Genomic DNA, 12,795 nt, shown 5'->3' with positions numbered 1-12,795 from the left:
TAAGAAGCAGAGATTGTAAAAAGTCCACCATTGTTTTCATAGGCCCTCCTAATGAGGCAATCATTTTAAATTTATTTTCTGAAGATTTGTTGAATCTGTGTCAATCCGTCACAGCCACCCAGTGTCCTGCAGTACTTGAAAATTGCCTTTGTATGGTTGCCATGTTTATCCGCCAGGGCTTTTGTTTATGAGTGACTGAAACATCCCTGGCTATCTTAAGCTAAAGAGTGATTTTTCAGAAGGTCATCTGGGCTGATTGAATTGATGAGAAGCCAGATGACCAGGTTTGACAAATGGGAATAATCTCAGGGAGGACTGTACAACCAGGCTGAGTAAGAGAAACCTTGGCAACAGTCACCCAACAAGACAACAAGTACTCTAACTCTGTGATAACTCTGACCTACATCTGTTCCCTCAACCTTACATGATAAAGTGCAGGACGGAGTGTTCAACAGGCGGACTCAAAGTCCTATGTCCCCTGAATCTGTCAAGGCCAAGTAGCTGCTCTCATCCCCTGAAAATCCACATATTGGAAGATTTCTCAAAAAGTGGATGAGAGAGCTGAAACAAAATGCCACAGCTTGCATGGTAGCCATGGCCAAGGGCAAAATTAGTCACCCTGATTATGGACTTTTTAACTTGTTTCTCTGGAACTCTCATAGTGATATCGGATCACAGTTCTTGAGTTCCTCTTGCTTGTTCACATGATCACTCTTTTCCGTGAATAACATTTTACTAGTCTATAATTTATATGCAATTATAAAGTGGACTTCTTTCATTAGCAATCAATAAACAGCCAAATATTGGGGAAAGGAGGTCTTTAAAATATATCGAAAGCAAAGAACAAGCTACTATGGATCTCTTTTTTTCAGGTATAGGAAGTTCTAATCAGCTTGAAATAGGTAAAGATGTTGGATTTAACAAATGCACTAATATTTTCTCTCTCCTGAAATCCTGTTAAAATGACACTAAATGAATGTATTTAAAGAGATCTTTATTTAATATGAAGGTTTTGGAAGATAGAAAGATGCAACTACCGTAACAGAATAAGAAAGGTAATTTCTATCCTAGTAGTGAGGAAATCTGACATGTAACCATCACACTGCAGATAAAAGAAAAAAAGTTCAGGAACTGATATTATCTCTACTGTAGAAATGGTAAAAATGTGAGGATTGATTGAAAGTCTGTTGAGGAATCATCGGAACTTTCAAATCCACGTCCCAACTCTGGTGCGCTTGACCACTGCTCATTTCCTCCTGATTTAGAAAACTGAAGGGTTTTTGTTTTTGTTTTTTTCTTTAAGGGGGCAGAATAGAGGATCTCTGGATAGGATAAAATCAGTTACAATAAAGAAGGGAGACAACATACTAAAAATAGGGGGAGTAAGTGGATATTTGCATAATGAATGGTAAGGCACAGGCCCCCTTTCCCCACACAGCTCCCAGGTATGGCAACCAGCCTATATCTTCCAAACCAGTTATTAGAAGATTCTTATCTGGGAACAGGACCAGCCTAAGAGTTCAGACCTGAAGACCCTGACATTGAGAGTTTCCCAACAACACAGCCCAGCCAGATCACATTAGACCATAGCCAACCATACTTATCTGTCCACTTGGGCTTCCATTCATTTTTTTAACTTCCAATTCTCAAATATGAGGTAGTACTCAAGGGTTGACAGAAATTGAGGAAACATCTGATATAAAAACCAATGATTAAAAACAAATGAAAAGACTACGCTGATGGGCGGTGACTGTAATGGGGTATGTGGTGGGGACTTGATAATGGGGGGAGTCTAGTAACCATAGTGTTGCTCATGTATTTGTACATTAATGATACCAAAATTAAGTAAATAAATAAATAAATTATGCCTGGACTTTCAGGGGAAAAAAAACCAAATGAAAAGAACTTGAAGGAAACAGAGATTAAGCCTGGAGAAGAAAACTTCAAAATCCTGCAGAACCAATATCTTCAAACAGTCAAAAGAAGATATTACATGCATGAAATATAGTTACCTGATTTTAAAATGGCTCACTCCAGTAGAAAAAAGTGATGTTGGAAAAAAATAATGGCAGAGGTGAAAACCTCAGTAGAAGTGTTGGAAGATAAAGTTAAGTAAATCTCTCAGCAAGTAAGCAAAAAAAGATAAAGAAGTGTAAAAGACAGGAGAAAAGATCAGGAAAGCTATAGGGTAAGACAAGAATTCCAACATCTAACATACAGTAATATGAATGCTGGCAAGAGAGAACTTAGAAAACAGGAGAAAATCAACAGCAAAATAATCAAGAAAAATACCCAATACTCAAGGGCATAAACTTCTGGGTTCTAAGAAGTCAGAACCCAAAAGTTCGTCCAACAAATGATAGGAAAATTTTCTCAAGAGGATACAACACTGTGAAATTTCATACCAGCAAGAAAGAGAAGATTGGCCAAGATTCTGAGGTTGCAAGGACAGAAATTCAGGAAACAAAATATCATCACTCTTCAACAGCAACATTGGAAGCTTGAAGCGATGAAGCAATGTCATTCAAATTCTGAGAAGGATTAGTTTTCACTGAGAATTCCGTAATTACCAATCAAGAGTATCAGACAGGATCCTGGCAGGAAAAAGATGGTGCCCTCTGGGAGGTGGGGGATGGGATCATGGAGGAGGTTTAAGAAAGGGACTGGCTGTAAATATCTGGACAGAGCACTCTTACCACTAGGGCACAAAGGGAGGAATTTGTTACCAGTGCCCAGCGGGTAGCTGCAGGCAGAGAGCCTCGAGACAGGGGCTGTATACTTTGGTAGAAAATAGAAAAATAAGTAAATAAACAAACAAAACCAAAAAGAAAATGCAGACAACTGCCTCAAGCTGGAAAAAATGGAGGCCAGGAAACTTATAGCCAACCTCTCCGCCTGTCTCGTTCAATTCTCCTGCCCATGTTTCCCACTGGCCAGACAGCCTGAAGATCAGATGGCAATGAATGACTCCAGCTATGCCGTCTATAAACTTCAGCCTCCCAGGAAACTGAGCAGGGTGAAGATGCGTAGATTAAGTTATAAAGACTAAGTTATAAAGACTAACTTTGTTAAAAGGGGAAAGGCTTTAGAATAATATATGTGACCTTTTAACAATCAATATTATCTTAGCTATTATTATTGTTGTTAGTTTCACCATCATTATTGTTATTAGCAGGGAACTACTGAAGTGCACATAAAACTAAACATTGGCAAACTTTCTAACCATTTTCTAAATGCTTTTCCTCTTTTCCCGATAAGATTCTTCAACACAAATACATAAAATGTATTATAAAATTTTATTAGCATAAAAAAACAATTTTCCACTGGTTCCTGGGGACTTCTCAAATTTTTTCCAGATTAATTAGTGACACATCATCTGGAATAAATTTTTATTGGACTTACTGGTAGTGATGTGTAATTCAGAAGTAGTATAATGGGGCTGAGATAACTATAAGGAACAGATTTTCCAGGAAAATGTGGTGGCATTAATAACATCTTCCCATGAAGTAACTTACTCAGATCACCATAGGGCAGTGTTTTGCAAAGTAAGTACTATAATCCCCCAAAGTGCTGAATAGGATGGGGTAAGAGATTAGGGTGAGTGGAGCCCATATAATAATAGAATTGGATCAACTTTCAAAATATGATTAGCTCAAAACACAAATTACTACACAAAACTTAATATTCAATGCCTCTTCTCAAAAGTAACCATTATGATGCAAATTTACATGATAATGGATGCCAATTTTGGTCTACCAAATTAGCAAAGGTTTAAAAATCATGCTACCCAGTATTTGTTGGAATGGTACTCATACTGAAGGTGGCGTGTACGTTACTGCAAACCCTGCTAGAGGGCAAGCTGATATTATGTATTAAAAGTCCTTAAAACATTCATACCCATTCACAGCCTATGTGGAGACAGATATGTAAAAAGACATCATACTATGCATAATAGAGATGTGTCCCACGTGCTTTGGAAACACAGAGGTGGAAACGACTCAAGTGAATAATTGTTTAAGAGAAGCACAGAGGCAAAAATGATTCGAGTAATTAAATGCTCAAGAGAAGAAAAGATCACCTCACAAATGAGTTGGCATTCAGATAGGATTTCAGAGAAGTAATGAAAATTCACCTGGCAGAGAGAAAAATTTCAGGAGTCATCACATTCTGAGTTACCCATTGCTGTGAGAAAACAGAGAGACATGAAAGGCAAGGCATTTTCATCAATCGTGAGACTTTTAATGTGGCTGGGAGAGATGGGAGAAAGTGTCTGCAAATTAAGTGTCATCATTTGAAAACCAATGGACAATGACGAAGAGTAAAGCATCTGCTTTTCAGTTAGGTGGACATGGCTTTTAAAACCAGAATGCAGAGAGAAGTTAAGCAATTGCCCTTGGGAACACTGCCTCCTTCTCCCAACCTCAAAAGAGACCTGATCTGGCAAAAAAGGTAAAACAACAAGGCTGACACAGAAACAAATATATAGGAAGCTAAAGTGGAGTTCGTCCCACAGAGTGCAGCCAGGTTCGCAAGGAGTGGAAGAATAGGCATGAGATGGTCAGTGGCAAGCAGCCCCTCGAAAGGCTCTCCTTCGGTCTCTCCATCTCTTCTCATTTGGGAAATGCCTGACGAAGAAGTGGCTGGCCAGTGGTCAGAGTACAGAGTGCCCTCCAGGTCACCCCCGCCTCACATCCTGCTGTGCACGTTTTCTCTGACTTGCTGGGAGGGACAAAAACTCAGAAAGGAAAGAAAGAGAGAAAATTCCACTTAGAGAAACCTAAATGCATTACTGTATCTTGGTATGCCTTTCTTCTCTGTATTTCCTCAAGCATGCGCGCATGTGCACGTGTGCATCCCTGTGTGCATATGTGTGGGGGGCAGGGAGAGAGGAAGAGAGGAGGGGGAGGGTGGGGGAGAGGGAATTCGAAGTTATTCAATTGCCAGTTGGTCTGCAATCCTGCCACCATCTTCACCCTGTTCTTTTGGTAAGGGGGAGAGATGTGAGGATAATGACAACTTACAGGCAAGATCTTTTAAATACGGATTTATGTTTTATTCCAATTTGCAGATCAAGTATTCAGGGACTAGTTGTCATGTACCACAATTAATTTTCCAAAATTAAGAATGGCATCTGGATTATGCTACTCCAATAAGATACCTGACGAGGACTTTGAAAAATGTGTTACAAAACACCAAGAGAATTAGCACTACCTGAGTGCCTGCTACTGAGTGCCTGTCACCTGGTACTGGAAACTCTCCTTATATGTTAACTCACTTAAACCTCACGGGAACCCTCCAAACGACATATTAACCCACCCTTTACAGACAAGTGAGCTGAAGTGCAGGGAGATAAAGTGACATGCTCAGGGTGACGAAACTAAATCATCTGACTTCAAATCTGTTCTCTTCCTAGTATCATACTGTCTCCCTTACAGTTATTGTCATTATTTTGATTAGTTCGCTGCTCAGGTTGAAGGCCCTATTTTTCAAGCTACACGTATGCATTCAATAGAATATGTGCTATGTTGGGGCTGGGCTTTCCCAGGACAGTGCTGTTTCCAAAGAATGTTTGTTCATGTGCTCAGTGAACCTTACTGTCTGTCAATGATATGTCCTGAATCATTTTTGCTTCAGAAAATGTCACTATTACAAGAATAAACTCTTCTTAAGAAAGTCTGGGAGATAGTTATTCTACCTGGAGAGACTAAAGGAAGGTTTCACAAGAGGAGAGGGAGCAAAACTTTGAATAATGAAGGTAGTTTTTTCTACTGGAGAAAGGGGGAATATAAATGCATGAGGTATGTTTAGAAATGGCAAATACCAACATCCAAAGAAAAATGGCAAATGTGTGAAAAGCAATGTGCAGGCCCCTAGCACTGGAACTCAGTGGATCCAAGGGCACAGAAAAAATGAAATATGGAAACATGTCACAGTGATACTTGAAATCCCTTTTATGATCATAAGGTAGATTCATGAGTGCTGACATTCCTGACCTTCATGTCTTCCTCCCCAAGACAAAAAGGGATAAAAGGCCTGCAGTTCTGGGATCTCCTATTCAGAGAAATTCCATGTTCTTATAGGTAGCAGAGATTTCCCAAACCTTAGACATGCTTCCATGAAAACTGAGATGACTGGAAAGGGGCATGCCTGCAGACATGGCATCCTTGGCCCTGTGCCATGTAACCTCAGTCGAGTCTAGTAATCATTGCCAGTCCTTAAAACTTGACCAGTATTAGGGTTCAGCCTAGCATAAAAAAGAAGTTCCAGCACAAGAAATACAAATGATCAATAAACATATGAGAATATATCCAACCTCATGGTTTTAGAATCTACCTAAATAAATGTGAAAATTATGAGACTGTAAGTCACATCTTAACATGACTACATATTTTCTTCTACTTAGTTAACCACACCTGTTTCTCTTTGCAAGTTTTCAAAATTTCTGCTTCATAATGATTTCCTGGTTTTTAGTCCTTTTACAAATGTATTCTTTTTTATTTTTTTTTCTTTTGTGGGCTGTGGAATTTCTATATAGGAGAGAGTAAGAGCTACAGTCTGTTTTTAAATCTAACAATATGCATTGATGCTATTGAAGCAAGGGTAAATAAAAAATTATTTCATAAGTATGTATATAGGTGTGTGTGCCTGTATATATTTATTTTTATGTATTTATTACCCAATAGCAAGGTATACCAAATATATGATATATACACACATACTTTGCCATTGGATTAAAAAGTCTCTTTCCTTAAAACAGATTTCAGCCCTTAAATCTCTCACATAAATGCATTTCACTGGTCCAAGGAGTCACAGACATTCATGAACCGAAGGACTCCTGAGAAGTGTCTTGAAGACTGTAATAATTAAGGAGAGAAATATGCTGTAGACAGTTTCTTGGACCTTAAGAGGAGTCCTCCAGCTTCCAGGATAAAATCCAAACTCCTTAGGTTTGCAAAGATTGGCATGTGCCTCCCTCTGGCCTCATCTTTGACCACTTCCCCAGCTAGACTAAAGAACTTGCTCTTCTCCAAAGGGGTCAGTTGCTTCAGTTTCTGAACCTCCACATGTGTGGTTCCCTTTGCTTGGAACAGTTTGGTGTTGGCAAGATGATATCATCCAAGTACTGACACTGCTTAAAGATGATTCTTTGTTAAAGAATCCAATTGGTAGTGTGTTTATTGTGTTTACCTACCACGTTTTATCCCCGTATGTGCAACTTTATCTTCCTTTTCAAGGATGCCACAGCATGATTTATGTGCCCACTTCCCCTTGATGCTAAGGCCATCAGTATCTCAGAGCATTGGCAGTGCAGTGACAGGGTATTAGATAGGTATAAAGGCGTTTAGAAAACACCCTGTTTCCTCTCTCCTGGAGATAACATGGTGACTTTATTAATGATGTGTGAACAGGAATCAACACACTTGGGTCCCAGTCCAGATTCTAGTAAATGTGACCTTGACAAGCCATGACAGCTTGTTTTCTCTGGGCCTCCATTTCCACATTCAGGGTGTTCCCTCTACAGAAGGGTGTTAGAAAGATGTTCTTTGAACTCTCTCCCAGATTTCTAAATTTTTTAAAATTCTTATATTGATTTAGTTCTAATTACTCAGCAGCTACAGTGTAACTTAAATACTTAAATAATACTGATAAAAAACACATCCCCCATGAAATGGGGAAATCTTCCTTCTCATTCTTTACACAGTATTCCATGACACGGCAAAGCCATCATTTTTTTAAAATCATCCCTTTGTTGATTGGCATCACAGTTGTTCCTGATTTGTCTTATACACAGTGTTAGAAGGAACATCGTGCCAAGAAGTTGTACAGGATGAGGCTGGAGATGTGGACAAGAATCAGAGTGTAGGGGCTTTGGGGAACCAGTGTCAGGAGATGGATGTTGCTTTTAGTGCCACAGGAAAATATAGGTTTAAGTAGAAAATTACAAATTCTGATTTACACTTTTAAAAGATCTCTCAGGATGCTATTCAAAGAATGACTTGTAAGGAATAAGAGTGGGAGGAAGACAACAGTAGGTTTTCGTAGTAGTCCAAGCAGGAGATTTCAGTGTCATGGACGAGGGAGGAAGCACAGAGACAGAGAGAGGCTGGTGTAACATAAGATGATGGGATTAAATTAGTCGGGACAACAAGTAAATAAATCCCGATCTCAATGGCTTGACACAGTAGCATTTTGTTTGGTATTCCTGACTGATGTGCTTCTCTCTCTCTCTCTGATCACAGAGAATGAGGTTCCTTCTGCCTTTTAACTACACTCTCCTCCAGGGACATAAAAGCCCTCATTCAGTTATCAGATGGCAAATGAGTGACCACCATGGGAGAATTATGGGTCTGGTCTGAACTTGTTTTACATCAAGCTACACACTCTATTAACTAGAACCTAGCCACATACTGCATGCACCTAACTGCAAATAAAGCAGTGAGGGGCACAAAAATCCTCAATCATAATATAAGTTGGACATGGGGATGGTAGTACAGCATGGAGAACAAAGCCAATGGTTCTGTAACATCCTCCTGTGTTGACAGATAGTAACTGCACTAGTGGGGGTGAGGATTTAATATGGGCAACTGTTGAACCACTGTGTTGTATACTTGAAACCAATATAAGATTATATATCAACTATACTTCAATAAAACATATAGAGAAAGAGAGACACACACACAAAAAAAAAAAAAAAAAGAAGAAGAAGAAAAGGAAGGCAGGGAAATGGAAATCTACTGCTGTGCCCAAGGAAACCTGATTTGGTAATCATCTGACGATCTTTGCACCATTTTGTTTTGGAGGCAGAAACGACAGGCCATGAAAATGCATTAGATGAGATTGGTAAGAGAAGGAGAAGAACTTGGTAACCGGGGAAGGAAGATCCGGGAGAAAAGCTTGATTTCTTCCCTCCTTTAGCCCCACCTGTTGTGCAAAAGAAGCGATGATGACTGGAAAGAGACACAAAGATCTTGCCCATAACAATGAAGCAGAATGTAAAAGCAGAGAGAGGGGATGTTATGTCTAAAGCAAAGCTGTCTGTGATGATACAGAGTATTTCTCTGAAGAAGGGTGTACGCGCATGGCTGATTACGTCTAGTAGTGAAGGAGCAGAGCCACCAGTGGCAGCAGGCAGCAGCTCCTCTGGCCTGTTTTATCAGTACAGAAGGTGCTAAAACCAAAACTCTTCCCAGAAGACCCTCCCTTCACTGTGTCAGAGGATGTGGCAAGACCATGGGCGTAGAATCACCTTTCACTAAACCCCTTTCCAAAAGTTCCAAGAATCAAGCCAACCTGATAACTTTCCCAACAGATCACTGAGAACTCCATGAGATCATGTTTGATTCATCTTCATAACCCCACCTAGTATACAATGTAATGCTCGACACATAAACTATGCCCTTTGTAAATATTTGTGAAAAATTATGTATTTGTGTGGAGGCTTAGGGCAAGATCAATTTTATATATATAGCAAGTGCCCTGGAGAGTTAACCAAAGCAACTACGTTGTATGCCACGTAACCTCAGCACAAATTTGTGAACTATAGTTTGGCTTTGACATTGATCCCATTATGGCTAATCTTACTCTCCTTGGTAAGACTATTCATCCTATCACCCATTTACCTGGTAGGATACATAATATTCAGTTTTCTTAGGTGCTCATAAAGTTTTAATATTCTGTTTTAGGTATGATTTTTTGTATTCTTTAACAATCTCATTGCCATGTCAGTTAAGTTACTGCCTTTAAATATATGTGTATGAATCATAACTTTTTTATTACACAAATGATACATATTTATTGAACAAAAACTTATAAAGTACCAAACAAAAAAAAGAAAGAAGAAATTCGAAGGTCCCCGTGGCTCAACCATGCAGAGATACTTGGCATTTGCATAAATATATATCCTTTTGGACTTTGCTCTCATATATATTTACACATATCCCTCCTTTATCAAGATAGGATCATTCTGACTTAATACTTCTGAACCTAGTTTTAAAAAGTATTTAAAAAGCAAATTTTAAGTGAGCATATTTTAAATTTGTTTTCAGATATGTGTGCTTGTTTCTTAGTTCCAGCTTTATAGATCATCGCAATTTTTCCTGAAAGCAGATGTAGGCAGATGTGGGTCTCAATAACAAAAAGGAGTCAAAGTTTAACTAAAAGAATTTCAGGTCAGCGTAAGTAAGGGCAGAATAGCAGGGATTTACAACACAGTTAGAACTCAAGCAGTCTAAGTTTCTAAAGAGTTCTGTGATTCTCTAAATAGAGTAAGGGTAGGCAAGAGGTAGGGAAGAGGAGGTCAAGTTTTCAAGATTTATCAGAGGTATAGGGAACAATTTGATTGGAATGAATGCATATGGGGGAGTACTGGTGAAAAAATTTGGAAGGCAGATTGGGAAGCTGTGTGTTGTAAGGAGGTGGGGTGGGGGAGGAAGAGATTAAGGACATTGATCATTACCTCCATTACCTGTTCTCCTCTCCTCCTCTCCCTCTTTCTCCCCTTGTCTAACTTTCACATCTGAATGTCCCTAGACCTCCAACCTTCTGAAGTCATCCTTTGCTTTAATACCCTAAAAACTCACTTCCTCCTATACATCAGGACAGATTAAATTATGCTAACAGTAACAAACAACTCAAAATCTCAATGACTGAAAACAATAAATGTTCATATTTTATTCATCCTACATAACATCAGGAATCAATCAGGGATCCAGGTGACAGAGCAGCCAGCATCTCTAATGTTTCCCTCCATGCCAGAGGGAAAGAGAGTTCTGGACCATGAGCAGTCAAATCCTCATCTCTGAAATAACATATATAATTTTTGCTCACAATTCATTGGTCAGGAAAAATCCCACGATCCTATCAAACCACAAGTGGGCCAACACTACTGTGACTTGATGGGCATTATTGCTATCACACCAGATACCTTTGGGAAGTCCAATTTCAGTTTCAGATCTCTTTCTGACATCTGTTTTCCCATAACCTTGGAAACACATTATTCTGTAGAGTGTCATGTTCACTTTGTAAAAGATTTTTCAAGTAAAATAAATAAATGTTTCACTTTTCTTTATTTCTTATTGTTCTATATAGGCTCCATACTGCTCACTGGCCCTATGAAAGTTAGCAGCCTCCCACTTGAAGATTCTTAAGTATTTATTGAATGCATGAGTGGAATGCCACATATTTCATTTCTTTAGTTTTGTTCTATGCTATGCACTAGAATTTCTCTCCAAGTGTCTTAAATCATGCTAAGAGAAATGAGCTTCATTTCCTTTATTGCCTTTATTCCCATCTGAATCCATATGGAGTTCTCAGGGTGATGGACATTCCTGTACTGTAAGCTCAGCCTTACTGGAAGTGTGTTTAAAGAGTCCCCTACTGATATGTTTTTTAAGTCACTGAGCTCCACCCTTTTCTTGTTTCTCCTCTTGCATCTTCCTTCTCTTTCCAAGATTACAAAATATAATCAATAAATGATATCATTTATGTTTTAATTTTCATACTGTGTGCCAAGGAATTGCAGTTTCCCACACTGTCTTCCTACTCAAATTGCCTTTTTTAAGTGTGATCTCTTAGAACTTGTTTCTCTTCCTCATTCCCTTTCTCCCCTCTGTCCACATTCGCGTGACACTTCCCATACCTTTTCTCAGTCAGCTGAGACTGAGCAGGTCAAAATGATTTTAAAATGCCTCCTCCTGTCTTTTGAGAAATGTTTGATACTCTACTTTGGAGTCTCTTTTTTCTTTAAAGTTTGTGTAACAGTGACATTACTAATGACTGGCCAGCTTAGGAGATCTTAAGCTTTTTCAATGTATTCTTAGCCCAAATCAGATATGGAGATTCTCTCTACCTCATTTTGAGGTATCTAGTAGCTGCTTAGGCTTATGGGCATTGGGCTATTGTGGAAAAGCAACACAAAAAGGAGCTGCCTCTGCAAAAACAGTCTTGCTGGATTTTCAGCCAGTGACTGACAGGTGCAAAAGGGGCCACTGCACCCCTCCTGACAGACAGATCAAGAAATAGGGGATGAGAATGGTGAGGAGGCATGACATTTATCCAGAGTGGCAGTGCACTGGTGAAGTCTTCTGGGCCCTTGAAAGGAACTTTTATCAAGGTATCTCCTCTCTGCTCCCCAGACACATCCTAGGTGTGTGTGCTGGGGGCTGGCCAGGGGGGTGCCTCCTTATCTTAGGCAACTTCCAGGGTGAGCTCAGAGGCAACACTGCCTTAGCCTCTTCTCCGGCTTATCCTCCCCTAAATTCCCACCCACACCCACTCCATCTTCTCCATATACGAACCTCATTCTCCTCTTTTCTTCCACAATAGAATTAAACACCCCCTCAAAACCAGAGCCCACATCACTAGGCACTGCTTTCCATTTGCTTGTGGTCGGAAGGACGGGGTTTCCAAACATTGTACAGAAGCGAGGAGAAATATTTGTACTTTGCATGGGGAGTTGGGAAGAGGGAAATCCTCCACGCTGAATTGGGTTAATCTGTCAAAGCAATCATTAAATTTCCTTGCGAAAACAAGTTGAACATTCACACCCTGCTATCCTTGGAGTTTCATTAAATACAAATGAACAAAGATGGATATTTGTTGTTAGTTATTTGACCTAAGCAAAAATTAATTTCCAATCCTTTCCTGAGAGTAACTTCTGATAAATGAGAACTAGGGGGAACTGAGTACTTTCAAAAGATGCAGAAAGGGGACAGCCAGAGAATGTGAGCCGATGAAGAGTGGGGGAGGCTGTGACGGTTCTGCAGTAGACTTGCGCAAGTAAAGTTATATTTACTT

Source organism: Manis pentadactyla, chromosome 8 (genome assembly GCF_030020395.1).
Source record: "Manis pentadactyla isolate mManPen7 chromosome 8, mManPen7.hap1, whole genome shotgun sequence".
NCBI lineage: Eukaryota > Metazoa > Chordata > Mammalia > Pholidota > Manidae > Manis > Manis pentadactyla.
This window is presented reverse-complemented; position numbering follows the sequence as displayed.